Source organism: Drosophila serrata, unplaced genomic scaffold (assembly GCF_035046125.1).
Source record: "Drosophila serrata isolate PLE 108 unplaced genomic scaffold, ASM3504612v1 contig_273, whole genome shotgun sequence".
Classification (NCBI taxonomy): Eukaryota; Metazoa; Arthropoda; class Insecta; order Diptera; family Drosophilidae; genus Drosophila; species Drosophila serrata.
In genome coordinates this window covers 1,209,355-1,233,021 of record NW_028257171.1, presented here as the reverse complement: position 1 = coordinate 1,233,021, position 23,667 = coordinate 1,209,355, and the positions used below count along the sequence as shown (strand labels likewise).

At 36.1% G+C, this 23,667-nt stretch overlaps 2 long non-coding RNA genes across 4 annotated transcripts in view; one reads left to right on the top strand and one right to left on the bottom strand.

Moving 5' to 3' along the window:
• Positions 1-22,753, top strand: part of LOC147643443 (uncharacterized) — a 29,716-nt gene extending 6,963 nt beyond the window's left edge. The window contains exons 3-5 of one of the 3 annotated variants that reach the window (XR_015272105.1): positions 15,572-15,971; positions 16,666-16,873; positions 22,293-22,753. This is a non-coding gene — a long non-coding RNA (uncharacterized LOC147643443). Of the gene's footprint in view, positions 1-15,571; positions 15,972-16,592; positions 16,874-22,292 lie in introns of all 3 variants that reach the window. The other 2 variants (XR_015272107.1, XR_015272106.1) reach the window with 2 other exon arrangements.
• Positions 1,152-11,740, bottom strand: LOC147643444 (uncharacterized). The gene is made up of 2 exons (XR_015272109.1): positions 11,614-11,740; positions 1,152-1,338 (listed from the first exon to the last, which is right to left on the bottom strand). It is a non-coding gene; the product is annotated as an uncharacterized LOC147643444 (long non-coding RNA).
• Positions 22,754-23,667: the final 914 nt, after the last annotated feature.

Sequence of the window (23,667 nt, the reverse complement as noted above, 5' to 3'; positions counted from 1 at the left end):
AGCCACGCTAAGATATTTCTTGTTGTTTATTTTTTTTCCTACTCTTTACCAATGTCTAAGCTGGAGTCTGGGCCTGGTCTTTTATTGCTGCAGTTTTTTATGTTTTCTCTATTTGCAGTTAGCGGGGGAGTTCGATGGATCGGCGGGGCTCAAATTAAATCGATAGCCGTGCTTAAATGTCGGCTAATGCAAAGCAAATAGCAAAACAATGAGAGAGGGGGGAGGAGAGCCAAGACTGAGCTGGAGCCGCCTGCCAACAACTGCGATAATTGCTATATGTCTAAGATACCGTACAATTAATTGCGATATCGGGGTATATATACTAGGGAAGAGGTTAAGGAAAGTAGGTGGGGGATTTTTATGGTGCTAGGTTTGGGATTTTTAGTTAAAGATACATGAGAATTACTTAAAGATACATGTAGATACAATGAAGATACTGATAGTTGCATGTAGGTATCTCCTAGGAAGATTAAGCTTTGTTTAGGGATTTAATTTATTTACTTGTGAAATATTAGTTTAAACATACTTTCGGCATTTATTTTTAATATTTATTATAGTATTTAATACCTGGAGATACATGTAGATGCATAAAGATACATGTGAAAACATGAAGACACATTTAGGTGACTCTTAAAGAAATTAGGCTTTGTTTAGGGATTTAATTTATTTACCTGAGATATATTAGTTCAAAACAATATTTGACATTTAATTTGAATAGTGATTATGATATTTAATATATAAATGAAATATAAATAGGCTTTATTAAATAATAAAAGTAAAATATTTACTCTCTTTAAGCAATATACAAACCACATACTTCTTTTAGAATGAATTCCTTGCCCATCCTAAACTTTACTTTGTATTTTCCACCATAAAACTCTGTAATTTCATATTCCTTAACTATCCTTAGGTATCTTTAGTACTATAAACTATCCCCAGTGATGACTTTGACTTGTTTTTTTTGCTCTGCGCTTGCGCATTTTGGTGTGAGTCACCCGTCAGCCGCTCAATCTCGAGCCACCTGTGCGCCCAGCGACGACGTCAGTTTCGGTTTCAGCTTTGGCTTTGGCTTTGGCCTCAGCATCAGCCTTTTAGCTTCAGCTTCGATTCCCCAGACCGGGGCTTTTGAGCTTGAGTTTTCAGTTTTCAGTTTTCAGTTTTCAGTTTTTAGTTTTGAGCTAAGCGCCAGGCAGCTGCACCTGCGCCAATCGGTCGCTCGGGCCAGCTGCTCGAAGCTTGTTGCTTCGAATGTTGAATGCTACTTCAGCCCACTCTCGTGGCGCCGCTCTCTTTCCGTTTTCAGATCGGACTTTTTTCCAGCAATTAGCCAGGTTTACACTAAAGAAAAATAAAGTATTATTTAAGATATATTTTGTAAGGTAATTTTAAAGAGTTTTTATATATTTTAAAGCTATTTTTAAGGAGTATGTCATAGCGTAAAACACAGTGAAGGAGTCATTTCCGACCTTATAAGTTATAGATATTCCAGATCAGAATCAGCAGACGAGTTGATCTAGTCATGTCCGGTTGATTTTTTTCAAATTTAAAAAAAAAATAATAAGATAAAGATAATTGAATGAATTTTAATTATTTTTAAAATCTTAAATTTGGTAAGCAGATTTATTAACCCAATAAAAACTAGCACAGAAAAGCTTTCCGATTAAATTTAATGCATTTTTGGCTTTCTTATGCAATTTTTGAACTATGATTTTTCCATTAAAATTATATAAAAATTGTAATTATTTTCGGAATGTGTATATATATGGCTTTTTTTTGTCATTTGTAGTGTCCAGTTTTTCTGAAAATCATTTACCAATAAATAAATAAAATACTTGCATAATATATTATAAAAGAGATCAACAGCCTTGAAATATGATTAAATAACCACAAAAAATATATAAAGTACATCATAAACAGTCATTAAAAACTACAGTTTTTAGTATACTATTAAATCTTAATTATGATCTCTAAATTCCCAAAGTTTTTTAGACTGTAAGCCCGTTTTTTCTCACTGTGCACTGATGCCTTGCTCTGGCTTTGCATTTTCTAATTAGTCCATGACTTCGACTTCGGTTCGAAATTCCTCCCCAACTCCGACCCGTAACCTTTTCAATTGTTTTTTCTGTTTTTTTGTATTGTTTTTCTCTGGCTTTTTGCGCAATTTCAATTTTAATTTTCAATTTCTTGTCGCTGCGTGTCAGTTCCGTTGGCATTTCAATTGAGTTATTTGCGCGACGGTGGCGCAAAGCATTTCGTAAATGTTTTTTCCAAAAAAACGTCTCCCCCCCCCCCCTCTACCCTGAGCTTTTTTGCTGCAATTTTCAGTCTCAATTTCAATTTTGTGATCTCAGAGACGGCGGCTTTCGGCTTCCACTTGAGTTTTATGGCCGGCTTTGTGTGTGCTGCAACCTGAAAATTAGCGTCTAATTTGGCTTTTATCTTTATGCAGTCGCATGTAATTACTTATATATATTATAGGTATATATGTGTGTATAACTACAGGTGTTGCTGAAACCAATGCGACTGGAATGGGTTTTTAAATGCCGAGTATCCGAGTGTTTGAGTGTTTTTAATTGAAAGAAATTTGTTACGCGACTTATCGCAGCCGTTAGCAATTTGGTCACTCCATTGAGATATATATTTTATTTAAATTGAATTGTTTCTTGAGAAGACTGGCTTGTATCCGGTTGGGAAGAATAATCTATTTGAATTTAAGGTTACTTGTTTTTTTGGTGGTGTGAAAGAGAGATATCAGAATCTTGGTAATTTATTAAATTCCTAAAGCTTTGACATCTGCTAAAAGGTTTTTTAATCAAGCTAAGACAGAGTCAAGAAAGTCTTTAAAAAGTTATCTTAAAGAAATATTATTTACATTATAATAGTATAATGTTTTCTTTACCTATTTCCTAGAGCTGATTAAGATTTATTTAAGTATATTTTTATGACTTAAGAACTATTCATAGAATCAATGATATTTTTATGGTTCTTACCATATAAAAATAAAAATAAATACATTCTATATTTAATTTAAGCAATAGATTAATTACTATTATAGTTACTGCTAATTATAAGAAATTCCTCTGACAAAATTAAACCCAATTCCCTAACAATTAATTGATAATTTCGAGTTCAAATGGAGTACAATCGATCGATCGATCTTGGCGCACATCCGGTCAGTGATCAGAGCTCCCTTAGAAGGCAATCGAAATCGAAATTGAAACTGAAATCGAATTGAAAAAAAGCACTCCACATGATATACAGATCGTGTTAAGAGACTCTGTTGGCTGTCGGAAATTCAAGTGCACATTTCTCACTGATAACTGCCGGTGCATGTAAACAGAAATCAAGGATTTTCGGCACTCAACAACACGCATGCCGATATCAATTAAAAGGGACTATAAATTGTCGCTTTATCAATTGGGGAAGGCGGCGTGCGACTTCATTGGGGTTTACACAATACAAAAAAACATATATATATATTTAAGTATATTGAAAGCACAACAAAAATCAGTGCAAACTCAATTAGGTTTCAGTTTTGCGGTTGCCACACGGTGTTCATGCTTATTTATTTGCGCAAAAATGTACCCATATCTGGGCAGAATATGTTCCTACATATTATTAAGGGGAGAACAGAGACCTGTCCATAAATTCATCAGCCTAATTACAACCGAGGAAACGCACTTAAAGGCCAGAAAGCGAAAAAAAAAACGGAAAGAACGAAAAGAACGTGCGCCAGATAAGAACCTACGTAATGAACCTTGGGCTCCCAACCAACCAAACAGTCATGGCTCCGAAACGAAGCTCTCTGGATCCCAAGTTATACCTGAATATATATATATATATATAGCTATAGTTATAGCTTCGGTGCAACCACCTGTTGGCATGTGAATGTGGGCATGGGCATGGCCATTGGAGCAATGGGGTTAACTCACAGAGTCACAACATACGCGGAATCAAAACTGATAACGTTGGGAAGCCTCTGCACTGGCAGAAAATATATAAAGTAAAATATTCAAAAATATATATATTTATTGGGGTTTTTATTTAAGAAGAGAAAGGAAAATGTCAAGTATTTTTCAAGGATTAATGGAGAGATTTAAATTGGTAGGAATCTAGAATGCTTATATTTATCCCATAATAATTACAATGAAGTATTCAGAATAGTATATATATATTTTATAATATTCATTTAATTTATTTATATACCCTTGCTATTGAATTATAGTATCGTACTGGATATCAATATTTTTAAATGACAATTTTTTGTGTTTAATATTTTTTTTTAAAACTCATATCTAATCTAAAAATGCATTAATATCAATTCGGAAAGGTTTTCTATGTAAGTTTTTAATGGGTTAACAAATACTGAGTTTTTGAACTTAGAAAATACATTTTTTTCTCAAATTTTGAAAGCTTTAATGATGTAAACCCTTATCTATTTTTATACAACATTTTGAAAATTTTTTTCTTTCGGATATGTCTAAATCGATTCAGATTTTAATGCTGATCACGAATATACTATATGAGATGTGGGGTCGGAAATGACTTCTTTAATGCTTTTAACTCTTCTTACTAGGATTATAATACCCTGAAAAAGGTATATAGATTATATAGAAATACCTAAAATTCAATGAAATATTTATTATACTTATGTATTTTAGGGAATGCTTATACATATATCAAACTAAATATATCTTCTTTTCTATGCTCTCCTTTAAAAAAGAGAAGACATTTTTTAGAAACTTTCTTCTTGACAAACATCTGTTAATTTTTTTCCCCCAGTGTACTACGCCATGGACAGCCAGGCGCTGTTGTCTTTTACCCCTGTACTCAGATCCAGCTTCGGCTCCCCACCTGCCCAGCAGGTTGACTTGGCCATCTGGCAGCCGTTGTGCTTCGCTTATCAGAAGGCGCTGCTGTTGTTGATGTTGTTGTTGATGTTGGTGTTGGTGTTGATGTTGGTGTTGGTGTTGCTTTTGCGCGGGCGTAATGCGTAGCGTGTGTGATAAGCCGCAAGGTGGAGCCCATGCCGGGTGCCAAGGTGTTGCGATGAGTATGAGTACGAAAGTACGAAGGCAGGTACAAGTTCGGTACGAGTACTTGGGTACTTAGGCTCTGCACCCGGGCGATAGGTGAGTCGGCGTGGTCTATTTTAAGTAGCCAAGCCCCGAGTGCAAACTGATAAATATTGTTTACACACACTCCAAGTACAAGAGCTTGGGAATTGGGAATTGGAATTGCTTTGCACCGAGAAAAAGAAGGCAGATTGGCCTGGTTGTGGCCATAAAAAGCCCCTAAGTGCCCACAGGTGTCTTACCGCGAGCAATCTCCTTGGATCCATTCACCTTATGCCACGCATTTTCAAATATACACATAGATATAGTATACTTAAACTTATACTTATGATGTGTGTAAATGGAGTGCTATCAGAATGGGCGCGAATGTTTTTGGACCCAGACATGTCATCATTTGAATTTCTAATCTGTTTTTTATCTCCCCTGCATATATGTATATTTGTGTATATATTTTTTGTGTCTGTTGTCTGGCCAAACTGGCTTGGGATCGGTGATCGGATCGGGTTTTTTTTTCTTCTTCTGGGTTTTGTGTCGTATTTTGGCCTACAGGTGTTTTGCACTAATCGAAACTATTTCTGCGATAGTCGCTCTAATTAATTTATGGCCTCTCCTGCCAATCCGGAATACTTTTCGGGTTGAGATTTCCCCTCTTGAGCGTTGCGAGTGCAAAAAAAAATACACGCGTAAGGTTTGGCCGGAAGTTGGTACAATTTTTGTTGGTTGCTTTTATAATTAAGGGGAATTCGTGATGGATAATGATAGAAATTGGGGAACACTTAGTATGAGATATGGACTAGAATGATCTGGTTTTTGGGGGATTTTTGTGGATATTTAATGAAGGTATGATTGATAACAGCAAAGGTTTTATTAGTTTAAAAGTCTTGAGAATAATCTATTAAATCAAATCCATATTATTTTTACAAATGATATGTGTATAATTGACATCATTAAATGCATTATAATTTCTCCATTTAAAGTTTATTCTTCTTCAATAATTTTCTTCAAGTTTATATCGAATATAATTAAAGATTTTTTAAGGTTTTCCCCTGCGTTAACTATATATATTTTTACAATTTAATTGCACTTATTTATCTAGAACTCTCTAAAGTCATATAGGTCATAATTTCATCAACAAAATGAATATTTTTGGCAACGTTAACATTTTTAGCACGCATTTTATTGTATTGTCATGCGATTAGTTTTTATTATTTTTTTTTTTTCTGTGCTGATAAACGTTGTTAAATAATAATTTCTATAGATGCCAAAACTGATTAGCAGATGGTCAGCTAACTAACCTGGACAACTACAAATTCGTAATCTAAATAAGAATAGAGTATGAGTAGAGTATTTTTTAATGATTCCAGGTGATTTATGTATTGATTTTTTGTTAATAAAGGTGATTTAGAGGTACTAATTATACCCTTTATTAACAAAATCAATAAATAAAACGCTTGGAGAAATAGAACACAAGAATTAAGGTTATTATTAAGGATTTAATAAGTGTTTCTTTTGCTAGATTTGATATATTTTTTTAAGCTTAATGTATATAAAATAAATAGGAAATAATGCTAAGAAAAATCAATGAGTAGAGTTTATGGTTCTTAAATTACATTTTTAGATATGGTTTTCTCTATCTCAATTCTCTATCTTAAAGTTATAAATAATACCTATAAGATTCTCATCTTAACAGAGTTTCCATACATGAACAGGTGTCCCAGTGGCAGGTGCGTGAGGTGGGCGTGGCAATCATCTAATTGCCGTAACGCGTGAATTTATGAACTCGCCCAGCAATTTGTCCGCCAATTCGGGGCGACAAATGTGCAAACAAACGTAATAATAACATCAGTGCGACCCAAAAACACTTCACAAAGGGGATCAAAAAGTATATGTGTGTATGAGTCTGAAGGAGGGTGGCAACCAGCACTCACTCGAGCACTCGAACAACTCACATTCGAACTATGGGCACTGAATACTGAACACCCCTTGGCCAACTGGCGTGGACAGGCAGCAACCGCATATCCTTCCCTTTGGGGTGGAAAGCAAAGAGTCAAGAGGTTTTGAATAAATTTAACACGACTTATAAGGCAGATGACAGCCCATAAATTTGGGGTGAGTATGAATCGAATGATAGAGCAAGGGGCGGGGGTGAGGGACCTAACAAATGTTGTGTTTTTATATTCGGCTTTTGTTTTCCAATTGGATCACTGTGTTTGCATTGCCTTAATTTGCGACGTTCATAGGCCATTTGTTCCATTTTATGTCATCATCATTGAGAGGGGCAATGCCAAAAATGCTGTCAGCTGTTGGGAGAAACAAAAAAAGGGGAAAGGGAAATCCTTATCCGAAGTATTTATACCCTTATATGTAGTAATTATAGTTTATATTCATAATTGGGAAATTCAATAATTCCCAAAGGGAGGAGCAGACTTTTAAAGCCTCTTAAATCATAAAATCTGTAGCGAAACTATATATTCAACAGCCAAAAAATACCCTCTACAAGGGCGCAAAAAAAATGGCATAAAACAATGGCATTAGCAAACAGACACACAACCCCACATGTGGCAATTTATAAGCGCATAGAAACCACCTATTGCCATGGCCAAGACAACAGGTGTGCGCGTTGAGACTCATTTGAATGGGTGCGCTAAGAAACTGGCCAAGAAGAAACTAAAAACCGAAAGCCAGAAAGCCAGAAAGCCAGAAAGTCAGAAAACCAGAAACCGTCGAAATAACAGCCTCGCCGCTGTGTCATAACGCATACGTCATGTGGTCCCTCGATCGCAATGCCAGCTTAATGGCCAAGACGTGTTCAACGCATTAACATTTGCCAGAGAGCCTTTAAACTTTTGTTTTAGATTTATACAATTTTTTATTATGCCAACCGCTTGAAATGAAAATGAAAATGTCCAAATGGAAATCAAACAATGTTACAGCAAAACGGCAATAACATTAGCAAGCCCATTGAAATGGCTTGTTAAACATTTTTGTTTATAAGCCAGAGATCGGTGTCATTTGTTTGTTGTTGCTGTTGTTGAAGGCTGTCATTCAGTTAATCATAAATTAAGTTAGCTCAAAAAGAGGTAAAAAGGGAAGACTAAAATGTATATGCTTTTATTTTAAGTTTGTCTAAGAAGCTAAGATTTAATATAATAAAACAAAAATTAAGCAGGAAGATTTTCTTAAAATGCCTATACTTATTAAAGCATTTTCCCAGTAAATATAATATCACCATTATTCCCTTAACTTAACTCGATTAACAACTTTGTTGCCTTAATCTCGATTAGGCTTACAACTGTTTACAATTCCCTTTAAAGTTAAATTTTCACAAACATTACATTTAATCTTTATTGTCCATTCTAGTAATTGAACTTCATGGGAATTTTCTACTACTACATTGTACAAATATAAACAAGTGACTTATTATTTATGACGGCACTTGAGCACTTTCACCCAGATTTTATCAATCCGCAAGCTACTCAACCGCTAAACTGAGATTAAAGAACAATTGAGTAATTATCATTAGGTATTATATATATATGGAGATAAACCCCCCATTTAGCTGAGTTATAGAGGAAACTATGAATATACATCTTGTTGGGTCACTTCCAGGAAAGATAAATAAATCCTGCTTTCGTAGAGAATGAATAACTAAGTGAACCGCCATTTTCTGAAAGCCCCACCTAGTAACCCACACTTGTACTCCCCCTCACATTGCACATTGATGAGCAAATAACACAGCAATTACCTGGTCCAAACCACTGAGAGAAAATATTTTAAATTATCCATATAAATCACCTTATATCTTTTATTCCAAGCCAGATACTTTAAGATGAAGGGAATGTGGGTCCTTTTTCCTCAATTTCTTGTTTTAAAAATTGTTTTTTTATATATATTTATAATTTTGTAGATCGTAGAATACTCCTATATCATTTTCCCCTTATTTTCTCTGTAGTTTTCTCAACGTTTCCCAGTTCACCTTCTCTCACTCTCCAGTCTCAGATGCGACGCTATCTCTATCTGGCCGTTGGCCCGCGCTCGATAGCGCACAAATCAGGTGCATAACACCTGAGCAAATTAAAAGCAAAAACAAAACGAATGCCTAACGATCGTTCGTCATTGGCAAATACAACGATTTTCGCATCGCAAATCGCACACATCGCACCATCGATAGAACGAACAGGTGGTTCCGCAGGTGGTCACGCCCCATTTATTTTATATATTTTTTTTTGTTCAGTGCCGCCTCCTCTTGCACTCGGCATTTGGCCTATAATATGTACCTTAATATATATATATTTATATGTATTTTTTTGCTTTTTATTTGGACCGGAGCCCCCGCCGGACACTATCAGTTATCAGCGACGCTTCCGCTGCCTCAGTCAACGTCGCTGTCGGCCGGGTACACATCGCATCATTCTGATAAAGTCCCCCATTTGCTTTGCACTTGAATATTGCGGCACATTGTATTTATATTTATAGTATTTGTAGTCATGGCAATGAGTGCGCCACACATAAGTATTACTATAAATTTCCTCCCAAAAATTAAACGCCACAAAGCTCAAGCCCTTCCTGATAATTCACTGAAACAATGACGTGTAATTGCACTCGATACTATATCTCTAGAGGCCAAATAATGGGGGTCATGTGGATATAGGGGTTCCATTTATATCTAAATAATTATATGCAATATATAAAGAATTTAATTTAATTGTTTAAACTTATTAAAACAAGTTTTAAAAGCTATAAAGCCACTTAGGTCTGAACATCTAAGCCACATTGAAGGTCACAAAAGTAGTCTTTCACTCTTTTGTTCATAAATAAAAGCAGACACCTTTAGTAAAATAAGGAAGCAAAACATAAAGTTGATATTTATTAACAAAACACTTAATTAAAAAATCTTCAAGGGGCGTATCTGTTGAGAAGTGGTGACATTAATCACTAAACAAAATCAATTTAAACGCTCACCTTTCATTGGCAAATCAAATTAATCAATTGAATGGTGTAGAGTAATAAATAAACTAATTAATAATATAAAATAAACAAGTTTAGGTGAAAGCCGTATAGTTATAGGTATATGTATTAAATCGATATATTTTGTATGCTAATTTTCTGGGTAATTCGATGTTTTTCAACTATCTTAACTAAACCAAAAATGCATTAATTTCAATTCGGAATTGTTTTCTATGCTAGTTTTTATAAGCTGAACAAATCTACTTACCGAGTTTGCAAATTTAATAAATTAAATTTTGTTTAAATTTTAACGATGTAACCCCTTATTATTTTAAATTTTCAAAAAATTTGAAAAATTTATTTTTTTACCGAACATGGCTAGATCGATTCAGCTTTTAATCCTGATCAAGAACATAAATGATTAATAGGATCGGAAATGACTCCTTCACTGGTTTTAAAGCTTCTGACTGAAAATATAATACCCTGCAATGGCTTTAAAATTGTGTAGTGAATTTTAAATTAATGTGGGAGTTTCTAAGTTTCAAAAAATTAGCTCGACTTGGTGTTATCTCACAGAAAACCACATAATGGTATCTAATGTTGCTGCTGTTCATGTTGCTGCTGCTCGTGTTGCTGCTGCTTGTGTTGCTATTGTACATATTGCTGCTGGTTTCGGTCACAGTTGATGACGCAGACACTACCCCTTTTTTTCTGGAACCCGAATACAATCAGTTCCGAAGTGGAACATAACATTAGAGATAAAATAACCAACACCTTCAGTGCATTCCAGTCTTATAATGCACAGAAATAAATTTAAATACGTTTGGGCTTTTAATAATACAAGATAGGTGCTAAATAATAACTTTTTTAATATATACATTTAATACCCAAGCAAAATAATACCTTCATAGTCTATATATTGTCTAGAATATTACTTAAATTTGTAGTTTTATTATTTCTTCAAGTGTCTCCCCACTTTTGGTGTGGCAAACTTTTGCCACTCATTTAATTGCCAAACAATCTACGCACTCGCAGGCACTGCAAAAAAAGCACTTTGAGTGGTATCTAAATCAAATTGGCTTTGCTGTCAATAAAGTGCACATATTATGCAGCTGCCGTCGAAACATGAAAAACAATTTAGAAACGCCACAAATCAGCGGCTCAATGACCGCAACTGCAACTGCGAAATCAGTGGGAAAAAGTGATGAAAAAATATACAAATGCAAAAGATACACTATAATTAAATTGAAGGAAATTTTAAAAACATTTTTCTTATAGTAAAATGTATCAAAGCTTATAGAAAATATCTACAATGCAAAGTTTTGGGAAGTTATAGTTGAGGAGTTGTCCTTTGAAAGATTTGGAACGCCCTCAAAAACTCCTTGCCATCAAATATAATTTCCCAGATAGTTAAGGAGGATCTGTATTATTTTTCCCAGTGTAGCCATGCAAAGGTAAAGAAGGCAAAAATTCGGTTTCATGGGCTGCAATCAATAAAGGCGAAATGCATTGAAACAGGTGCAGAGACGGAAAATGACAGGCTGCAGCTTTGATTTAGTTTAGTTTTTGTTTTCTTGTTTTTTTCTTTTACCTTCTGGTGAAGGGAAACGCCTGATGACACACTAAGAGTCGACCCAAGATCGCCCGCAGCAGTGGGTGGCAACTCTGACAACTCTGCCACTGATGTGTTGCAGCTGTGCACCACATGTTGCTGCTGCTGTTGCTGCTGCTGTTGCTGCTGCTGTTGCTGTTGCTGCTGTTGCTGCTGCTGCTGTGCCAGTGGGGCGGTACTTGGGCGCCCATTAGCAACTGCTGCCGCTGCTAATGGCCACTGCGGCAGCTTCGTGAAATGAGCACAGCAGGTGCAGGTGCACACACCTCGCACGATCCGTATAATGCCATACCGATGCCCACTATATGATCCGAAAAAACCAAACCGAAAGTTGACAAATTTACAGCGAGCAAAGCGGCGAGTGGCTCAAAATGGCCGGCGGCAATTCATTTGCCTGCCACTGCCACAGTTGCCGAGAGATGATGACGATGACTAAACCGGACGAAATGATGGACACTAAATGGCCGGCAGATTTATGGCAAGCACTCCCTCCCCGAAAACTCACAGTGGACATTGCCTAAATGAGGCAATCAAGTGGCATTAAAAACCATCAAAAATGCAAAGTGAAAAGTGTGATGGAGGTAATTGTTATTGCAGGTTCAATGGGGGTTTTATTAGGTAGCTAAAATATATTTAAAATATAGAACAGGGGGGGGTTAGTACTTAGTGAACATATTTTTTATATATTTTAAATTGTTTCTGTAGTATTTATAATAATTTAAAGAAGACAAAGCTAAACAAGTAACATTTTTATGAGTTGTAGGTCAGTTCGTTTATAAGATTGTTAAGATTCGTAGCTTTATAATACTTTATATATTACGTAGAAATTCTGGTACACCAAGATCTATAAAAATCCTGTACAAAATAAGGGCTAAAGTTCCAAAATTATAAGTAAAGCATAATCAAATTCTCACAACTTTGTCATCTCTACCCCAAAAACTTCCTTAAAACTTATTAAATCTACCTAAAGTCTCAAAAAAAAAAATATCTAGATCGTTATTTTTTTCAAGTGCTCTTCAAAAATTCCAACTTTAATTTTACCGTTTTGGCCTGTCAAGTGTCTTGACTTTAGTCGATTTCCAGTTAACCACTGACAACTGTGGATCCCATTTGGCCTGCTCAACTAGTTTCATTACGGCCGCCTTCTCAATGTTACTCATACGCACCTGTGGCCCTCGTCCTCGTCCGCATTCATTTGCAATATTTTCACGCTTTTTCGACTTGTCACAACAATTGACACTTAAAGTTTTTAGCTTTTTTGAAATACTTACGCGATGCTGCGATGCCGAAACTCTTGCAATCCAATGAAAGACACATCGATGGCAGCTGCTGGCTATGCGACCGTCGAATTTCCCGAAAATGCCACAAGAATTTCCAACAGAGAGTGAGAGAACAAAGTAAAAATGCTCATAATAATAAAATATAACAATGTGTGCACAAATATTTCGTGTGATAATTTATGGCAAACATAAGCGAAGCTAAAAACAATAAACAAGCCGCGGGGGAATAAGAAGGAAAACAATATCCCCGTATGAATGTGTATTTAAATTTATAGTTTTGCCCATAGGCTTTTCACTTTATGGGCGATTTTTGCAGAGAAAAGGGATGGGAAAATAGTATAACATAGTATGTATATTAAATTTAAGGTATATTTTTATATATTAATTAGATATCTAATAATATATTGGGCAGGGAAACCAGAGTTTGACATATTCAAAGGTTTGACAATTAAATAGATGTATTTCAATGGTCTATATTTTAGTGCTTTAGGATTTGTAAATATTTTATTTTGATCGATAATTCTACCCGATTATTAAGCTCGATACCCATCCCTATTGGAAAACCTTTCTCCACGCACAATTGGCATTTCCATGACCCTCATATCATCCCAAAAGCTTGTCATGGATGAGTTAAAGCCAGACCAAAAAACCTCGGACTCTACTCAGGTGAAAGTCGCCATTGCTGCCATTGTCTCTTTCTCCTATAGCCTGTCGCACCTGGTTGCTCTCACCCATTTATGGGGCGTTAGTCTTGCAATTAGTTAGTGTCATTTAGACAAATTGCCCAAAAACAAAAACACAGTGCACAAACAAACAAAAAACAAAAGCGCTGAGAGGAGCTCCAGCGGAGTAACAACGCCCCGCAATTAGACAGCAACAACGTCAAAAAGAAAGGCCATTAGAGGCTACAAAGTTAGGGGCTTGGGAGAAGGGAAAAGAGGCTTTTTTGAGGAGCAGGGAGGAGCTCTCGGGGAGCTGCACCTTATCGAAGCCAATCTGCATGCAGGCACGGCATCTGCATTGGCATCCAGGGACTTCATCATTCAGTAAGCAAAAACAGGGAGAAAAATTGGAGAGCAATAAAAGGTGCAAGAAACTTAAGAAATAATTTATAAAATTATTTGAGAAAAATATGAGCTTAGAAAGTGGAAAATGTATATGTTATATTTAAAGTTAATATACATTAATATTTTATATATATATATAGTTCCTAAAGTTGATATGAAAGGTATTACATTTTTGTAAACTCCAAAATTCAGAAGGAAATACTATTCCTAATACTTGCTCTACCTATTTCTTGTTCCATATTTTTACACATATTTTTAGGTAATAAGAAACCCTGTAATATTTTTTCTCTGTGCAGCATCCGCGTCCATCTGCACTTTGGTAACTGTAACAGACTGTAACGACGGCCCACGGCGTCTGTGCAACACCTCGTATACGTATTCGTATTCGTATTCGTATTCGTATTCATACTCATACTGGTACTGGGTACTCGGTCTTGTACCCATGCCCACAGAGGTCTCTGATCCAAAAGCCAAACGAAGTCAAGCCTGTGCCATAGCCAAAGCCAAAGCCAACTGGTATTTCCCAGCGGCTGACTAACTGCAACTTGGCTAACTGCAACAGGTGGCCAACATAGACGTACACGTACTATACAACGATACAAGGCCTGCTGTATATACATATATATATGGTAGTATCCAGATCCCCCAACTGCCTGTCGAAAACGTGCACCAAGTTAAACTGGAGCACTTTTCATACGAGTTTTCCAGGTGAAATGCAGGCAGCAGCAGCAGCAGGCAGCATGCAACATGCAAGCAACCGGCAACCTGCAACCTGCAACTTGCAACTTGCAACTTGCCACTCGCCTGAGCGATGATGTATTTATGCTAAATTGCAAGTTAATTAATGTTGTCGCTTAATACGAACGTTAAAGTGGCAAAATGTTTGCTCTCGTTGTCGCTGCCTGGTCTTTTGGTTTTGAAGTTTTGCTTTTGGCTTTGCGAAAATTTCCCGGAAATTGGAAAGTAAATTGATTCAGGAAAGTAAAAGCACTTCAGCGATATTTAAGATATAAAATAAACACGGAAAATATGTCCATTAAAAGTCTTTAATTAATCAATTTTACAGAGAATACTATAAAGTAAAACTTAAATTGTTTTATTAGTAGTAAAAATTATTAGGAATATGATTAAAGAAAATGAAATTTTAAATTCTGGAAGTGTTCAATATTCATATGTTCATTTATGAACTTATAAACGTTTCTTTAATTTAATTTGTGTTTTCAATTTAATTTAATTGCAAGTTTAGCAGCAAGTTTAAGCTTTGAAAATCAGGAAATAAACCTATTTAAAACCTATTAAAATGAGATATTAGCAAACATTTACGATGCCACTAATGACAATCATTTAAGTTCTTTAAAAAAATTAAACACAAAACCCTATAAATTTTTAATTTATTTATGTTATCATTAATTTTGATAGCCTAACAAAAATACCAATAAAAAATAAATATTTTCTTTTGTTTGATAAACACAAGTGGCGCCCAATTTAATAACATTTCTTTAACTATATAATTAAATGCACACTCAGTCGTACAGATATAAGTAACTAAGTTTGTTATTATAATTATTATTGCATTTTGATGCATTGCAGGTGCACTATGGCGAATTTTATGGCATTTGCAGCTAATTTCATTTGTTTTTCCAACCATTTGTTGTTGCCTCTGTTGTCTGGAGAACCCGCTCAATCACATTAGCGGCAAATGCAATTAATGCATTTGTTTATAAACAACATGCAAAATTGTGCAATAAAAAAAGCGTAATGAAATTTATGAGCCAAACGGAGGTAGCAGCAGCGCCAACCGAATGGCATATATGGGCTCTCCTTAGTGCCATAGTGAAAAGTCATAAAAGCCCCCGACTAAAAATAATTAGAAAACGCCGAAGAGAATTGCACCTGTTTACATGTTGGCCAGCCGCGCTGATTGAATATGCCACTGCGAATCGAGAAGGAGGTGAATTCGATGGGGGAAAAGCACATAGAGAAATTAGCGGTGAGTATTGATATATTAATGAAATTTTCATGGAATCATAGAAGTTTTTTATCGATGGGAATTTATGGTGAATATGGTGCTGTATTTAATGAATGAATTATTACTGAACTTTGATATAAACAATATAAATTAAGTGCTTGTTTTAGGGATGAAAAGTTAAACTTAATGCTTATAAAGTTATAATTTGTTTTTCTTAAAGTTTTCGATTGTTCCTATGTCAGCTATATATATGTATATATATAGACCACCGATTTTCCATGCTCCGATTTATATATTAGTAAAATTATATAGAAGAATAACTCCATAGTTTCAATCAAATACTTTAAATTCCTTTCAAAAGAACTCTCGCACATCTATGCATATGATTCCCAACTGGTTCTAACATCCCCGGAACGAAGTTCCTTCTCCCGGCCAAGTCTCAGAAATGTGTTGTGTTACAAAAGCTGCAAGTCATTGTTTATTAGTGTTCAAAGTTAGTAACTCATCATACATACTTAGTGGTCATAGATACTTACCGATCAGAGTTACTTACTGATCATAGTTACTTAATTAAATAGCTCGCTGTTTCTCTCTGACTCTCCCCCTCTCTCTCTATGCCTATCGCTCTATGTTAATCTCTAGAGGCAACTCCTACTCTCCCGCCCACTCACACTCACTTTCTCTGCTCCACTCTCTCCCCGGGAACTATAAATAGAGGCGCTGAGGTCGCGCGCGCCTCAGTCTGTCCTAGGGGTACCTAGTGTTAACATCGATAGTGATAGTGCAAGTGATCAGCCTTCGAGACCAGAAATATGACGTGGCCAATGCAATGGATCTGGATGACCAGGATGAAGTCACCCAATCTTGGTCACTACACTGAAGGAAGTAGGCAATGACGAAAGAGCCACGTGTCCTCTACTGCGGTAAGTCTTACCCATGACTTGTATATTATTATATTATTATATTATAATATTATATTCCAATTAATTTGCTTATTGCCATGGCCCCCTTTACATACTTAGTGCTCATAGATACTTACTGTTCAGAGTTACTTACTGCTCATAGATACTCACTGTTCTTAGTTACTTACTGCTCATAGTTACTTACGGCTCATAGTAAATTATTGATCATAGTTAATTACTGATCATAACTCCATAGTTTTATTCAAATACCTTAAATTCCTTCCAAAACAACTCTCACATCTGTGCATATGAGTCCCAACTGGTTCTAACATCCCCAGAACGAAGTTCCTTCTCCCGGCCAAGTCTTGGAAATGTGTTGTGTTACAAAAGTTGCAAGTCATTGTTTATTAGTGTTTAAAGTTATTAACTGATCACACATACATACTGGTCATAGATAATTACTGTTCAGAGTTACTTAATGTTCATTGATACTTACTTATCAGAGTTAATTACTGATCATAGTTTCTTAATGTTGAGGTTGAAATCAATTAAAACGCTTATTGCCAAATAGCATTAGCTTTTTATGTTGCTATTTCAGTTAGGATCTGATATCCAAAACCCTTTAGAAAAATCTTTAAAATATTTTTATCATCTTAATTAAATTCAAGTCTAAATTTCTTCCAGTGTATCTGAGATGGAAGCCCCGTAACTCCACACTAGATGAATGAAACTTTTATGGGATGTGGGGTGCATAATGGTATCGGATGGGTTTCCAAAGGGGAGGGAAGGTGATCGCTATGGCAATGGAAGACCCATGAATTCATTATGCAGCCAGCCAGTCGGCAAGTGGAGGCAACACCTGCTCCGATCTCGGCTCTAGTCTCCCCACCTGGGCCCACAGAGGAGGAGGAGGCGGTGGATGAGGAGGAGGAGGAGTACTGGAACTGTCGGCAACATTTTGCAGGTGTATGCAAAGCGATTGTTGTTGGTTGCTATTATTGTTTGCCAATGCACTTATATTTCATTTAGTGGGGGAAAAGACTTTGCCTTGTGTGTGTGTGTGTGTGTGGAAAGTCTTGCAACATTTTTCTCCCCCCCAACCCATAAAGAGATGTTTTTCTCGGATCTTGTTACCCCGGGAGTGTTTTGTCAGAAATTATGCTTATTTATTGGCAAGATGTTGCGAGCTGTTTCTATTGCTGTTTTTCCTCCCAGACTTTTCTTGCTCTTAAGTTCTGAGTGTGTGCTGGAAAATGTAGTACATCGAATGTGACTTCGAAATGGGAAAGTCAAACAAACAAAATGAGTAGAGTAAACAAGGCTAAGACATGCATAGGAACTGATCTAGCGGCAAGCAAAGATTAGAGATATATAAAGTGTACTTTGTGGAATATGTTGACCGTGTGACTTAAGAATAAGATAAGGTTGTTGTTTTGGGTTTTGAAACAAAGTTGCAGATAAAAAGGATGATAAAATAAAAAGACACAAATTTAAAGCTAAGAACCATTAGTGTAAGACTTAGGAAAGGAAAGTTGTGAGGTTCTGATCTTCATATGGCTCTTAAATAAGTGCTGATCTTCTTCTGCATTTTATCAAAATTTACTTAACTTAATTATATTAAAATTCTATGAAATTCTTTCCTAAATCTTCAAGATTCCCTTAGACAAATATTTTTACAATTTCAACACTATTCCCTCCTCCCCTTCCAGAGGTCAAATGTTCCAAAATCAAGCGATTTGTCACTGCTGCTGTTAAGTCACAAGTATAAAATCAAAATCCTTACGAACACATTAAAACAAAGATCCCAGAATCCCCTCTCGAGAAATTCTTTTCGAAGCAGCCAAAATGGATCGGGACAGAAAGTCAAACATAATAAAATGTCAGCGGGAACAACAGCCGCAAAACAGTTTTGACAGTCAAAATAGACACGCGCCTGCAACTGCAGATATATACATATATTTATATATATTAAATCGATCTATAGCTATATAGGCATATATTTTTGGTATCACTTCGATGACAAATGAGCGTTTTTAAGCCAAGAGCCACGTGAGCGGCACATACCAATAGGAAATTAAGTCTATTTTCGACCTGAAAGTTTTTCCTCCACATTTGTGCCCATAAATCATCGAGGGGAAAAAAAATATTTGGGAAATGCTCCGGGAAAATCAATTAAGATTCGTTTTTCGGCACACGCATTGAGTTGTCAATCAGATGCTGATTTTTGTCGCCATTTGGCTGTCAATCAGCAGTAGCAACCGGGAAAAACAACTAAAAGAAAGACAAAAACAAACAAATAATAGCAACAATTGCGAGCAGCCATCAATTATATATGATTTTGAACTTTTTTTCTCTCCGCATCATTCCAATATCTGCTATTTGCTGCACGTGCGTTGCAGTTGTTGCTGCTGCTGCTGCTGCTGCATTGCATTGCATGTTGCCGGCTCATTAGTTTGGCTTTTATTTTTGGAAAAGCCAACGCGACGCATTTGCCGGTCCGTCTGTCTGCCTCTGCCTATGATTTTTCCTCTGATTTTCCCCCACCACACACACACACACACAACTCCTCTCGATGGAGTTTGGAGTCAAAGTTGGAGAGTCGCCGTTGCTGCAGTTGTCGATCGTTAGTTGCCAGTTGTTGTCGTTGTCGTCGTCGTCATCGCCGCTGTCGTTGTTGTCTGCCGTTTGGCAGCAGGTCACAGTGGGCCAAAATATTCGATGAAATCGACACAATTTTGACATTTCAATTAGTTGGAAGGTGAAGACGAGCTTTAAAGGAATTTATGTACATTTTATGGGGTTTTAAATGTGTTTAAACTGATTTTCTGGGCTTTAATAGATGGGTATTGGGTATAGTAAAAGTTTTTATTAAAAGGAAAACATTTTATTTAGAGTAGTTATAATAACAGTAGTGGAATTATTTTAATTTTAAAGTTTAAAAGTATCATAACTAAACCAAAAATGCACTAAGTTCAATTAGCAAAGCGTTAAAGTGCTAACAAATCAATTTTTGAATTTAAAGAATTGCATTTTTTCCAATTTTTTACAATTTTAACGATGTAATTTTTGAAAAACATTTGAATATTTATTTTTTTTACCAGACATGGCTAGATCAATGCAAATTTTAATGCTGATCCATAATACATATGATTTGGAGGGTCGAAAAGGAATATTTTACATCTTTTTAATACCCTGGGTACTACTATTACCTAGGATTTTACTTATTTACAAGTTATAGATAAAAAATTATATTACATCTTATATAAAATTCAATTAATATGAACCACTGTGCTCTGGATTGGACCAAAAACTGATTATTAATAGACCTTTGTCTGGCGCTTGTGCTGCTGATGCTGATGTTGCTGCTGTTGGCAAATGCCAAACACCGCAATTGTTGCTGTCATTGTTCTGTTACACTTGCAATCGCTTCATTTATTATCGTCGCGGCGTCTTAGCTCCACAGACAGTCAGTCAGTCAGTGAGTCAGTCAGTCTGTCAGTCATTCATTCATTCAGTCATTCAGTCATTCAGTCATTGAGTGAGTTTATTCGACAGTCTGCTGGTCTGTCACTTGTCGCGGTCGTTGGCTCAGCCTCCAATTGCGATGCGATGCGATGCGATGCAATGCAGACGCCAGGCGACAAGACACCTAAATTTAATGCGACAACCGCCAACCAGCTGCATTCAATTATTTAGTTGAAAAAATACTCATCATCATCATTGCGATCATGATCACTTCACAGCGTTTCGTCTCGCCGTCGAAACAGACAATAAAACATCATTAAAAACCAACGGCGTTGTAACACGCCTTGCAAATATTTTAATTGTTTTTCTTTCTCCTGCATATATATATATTTTTTTTTTGTAATTTTTTATTTTAGTGCCTGGTCTTTAATTTAAGTTTTTTTTACGACTAACGCCTATGACCGACAAATTTCGCGAACATTTTTACAAATTTTTATATGCTGCAGCCGTTGAGGTGTTAAAGATGCACCGCACATTTTTGCACGCATCTAGTCATAATTATGTGTAAAATGTGTTTGTAAAATATCCCAGGACCACACCTGATTATGGCTAATCGAGGAAGTAATTATAGTTAATATAAGGATAATAAATATATTGTAGTATATATTTATCAATGAATATTCCCAAAAATAAGATTCCTATACAGTTCATTAAACAGCGCCTTGTCTTTGGCACTTGTAATAAAATAATTAACAACAACCCGGCTAGGAATGTTTTGGCGTATAGTTTTCTGGCTTTCGGCCAACACATCGACATTTAAATTTCTCATCCACAAATTATAGTTAGTTAGTCCGAGTCTGAGTAATATTTTTTTTTGTCGGGGTTGTTTGGGCAATTAATCTTTCTAGGCAACGAGCCGGCAGATCTATGTAGATTCTTTATCATGATGCATGTGTCAGGTGCTATTGAAATTAAATTAATATTAGTTTTAATTATATTCATGCAGGGGGAGGCCTCATCAATTACGGCCACAACAACCATTATCGCCATCTAACTACCCCAATGCACCTGCAACATATATTTGAAGCGAGTTTAAGTTTCCTTATTGCGATCCATCAACTGGGAAATGTATGGGGAAATGTATTTAGGTAAAGCCGCAATTTAGAGCGTGAAGAAAACTAATCCATCAGCTGGACTCCCATTTGCATTAAATTAAAATGAAAATACCAGTAGAGAAATAACTGAATGTGTTTGTGGGAGCCAAAATGAAACCTTATGTTCGCGTTACAAATTTTCAGCCATACGGGGTAATTTGTGAGTAGTGACGAAGGCCGAAGGTCTTTTTGGGGGTGCAAAATTGGTTAAGGGCCTGGACAGGATGGGTAGCTCTAATAGAACATATGGATGCCGTGTCGAATGATGATGACGCCGATATTGTTGTTCCTTGTTGTTGTATGTATGAGTGCCATAGAAGTGCATTTTGTGGCATGTGTCGTTTAATTATGCTAAAAGCTGGCAGTAACAAACAAAAGCCAGGCAGAGAGAGAGAGAAAGAGCCACACAAAAACAAGCCAAACAAATGTCTGGATAGGCCATCGATATGGTTGTTGATTATGATCCTGAAGAGGGTGCAAAATGCCAACCCTTGAGAATAGAAATAGAGCACCAAGTACCAGTTTGCATATACTTTACCTTTTTAAATACAGTAAACATAATAATTATTGTATTTACTATAAAGATCAGGATAATCTAGATAAAATTTAACTGTCTTATTACTTTTAACATTTCCAATTTTGAATTTAGAAAGTCCGATTACTATTAAAGATAAAAATTCATTATAAAATAGGTATCTACTTAACTGACTTTCTACAAAAATATATTTTTTAACCCAATTATTATTTACTAAATATGGAAAATCCATAAAAATATTATATTTCAACACCTTCCATTTTATTTATACCATTTTTTGTGACAGATGTTAAGGCAACTTCAACTGTAGACTTCCTGAAAGACCCACAACTGTCCTAATGATGGGGTTGGCCCTAACGTTTATCAGTTTATTTAGCAATAATGAAACCCCAGTGATGACAGTGGAAAAGAAGGCAGATCCTCTCCAGCCGGACCTTACATCATGTACGATCTCTATCATCACGTCATGCTCAAGTCTTCATTAGCCACGGAATGGAAGCTGAAGTCGCCTGAATGAACGAAGAGAAACACCCAAAACGTGAGCCACCTTGGCAAAGATGGCATAATGATCATCATGCATGCAGCCAAATTAAGGTGAAAATTAACCAAGGAAAATGCTAACTTGTCTGGGTATGGAAATAAGAAGACAGCAAAGGAATTTATAGGACTTACTGCACTTAGAAGAGTGTAAAAACCTGTGCAGAATCTTGAGAGAGTTCATTTTAGAAGGAATACTTAAGAGAAAAGGTATTTATTATTTTTCTTTGATAACAAACTATCTAAATATAATATAAAATATTTGTTAGTTATGTTTATCTATTTGTTTAGCTATTTTTATGATCTTTTGAATTGTTGTAATATAAAATAGAGCTAGCAAAAAAGGTAGTAAAGAGGGAAACTAACTCTAACCAGCAGGAGAAGTAGTGATTAAAGCCGTCTATCTTATCCTACATAATCTCAATCATTTACTGAGACTCCTAATTATATTTACCTATCATATTCCTAATAACAATTTAATGGAGAACAACTACACCCACTTTCTATTAGCCTAAAGACCACGGTGCATTAACTAACACCTCATCGCTGGTCCGGCGCTGACTGACTGACTACCTGTATTATGTGGTCTCGCAACATTTGGCTGCCAGTTTTCAGTTTTCAGCTCACAGCTTTCAGCCAGATGTGCTGGACACCGCATTTTGTATATATATATTTTTTTTCTTAATATATATATAAACTTTTTTTTTCAAGCGCCGCAGCACGCGAAAATGCATTTCCCGCTGTGTGTTCGCTAGCTGAAAAGCCTCGACTGCGACTTGGTCTTGGGCTCAGGCTCGGCCTTCATGTTTTTTCACGCTGTTTGTTGCATATTTCACACACACAGCTTGCGGCAACACCTCGTGCCAAAAGAGTTTTTCCTTGCCTGGAAAATTAGTGCAAAATAGGCAACGGCCGAGGGAGATGATGGCTCCACCGAGTATGTGGTATGGTGTGGTGTGTGGCGGTGTGCATAAATTTGTGTGCATGATCGGCAGCAATAATTTTATTTGTTTACGATTATGTTCGCTGGCCAACAGGCAATGGCCAGGCAATCCAGTCAGCCATCCAGTCAGACAGATATCAAGGCAACTAGCCAGGCCAGGCAGCCAGTAAGCCATCCGGTG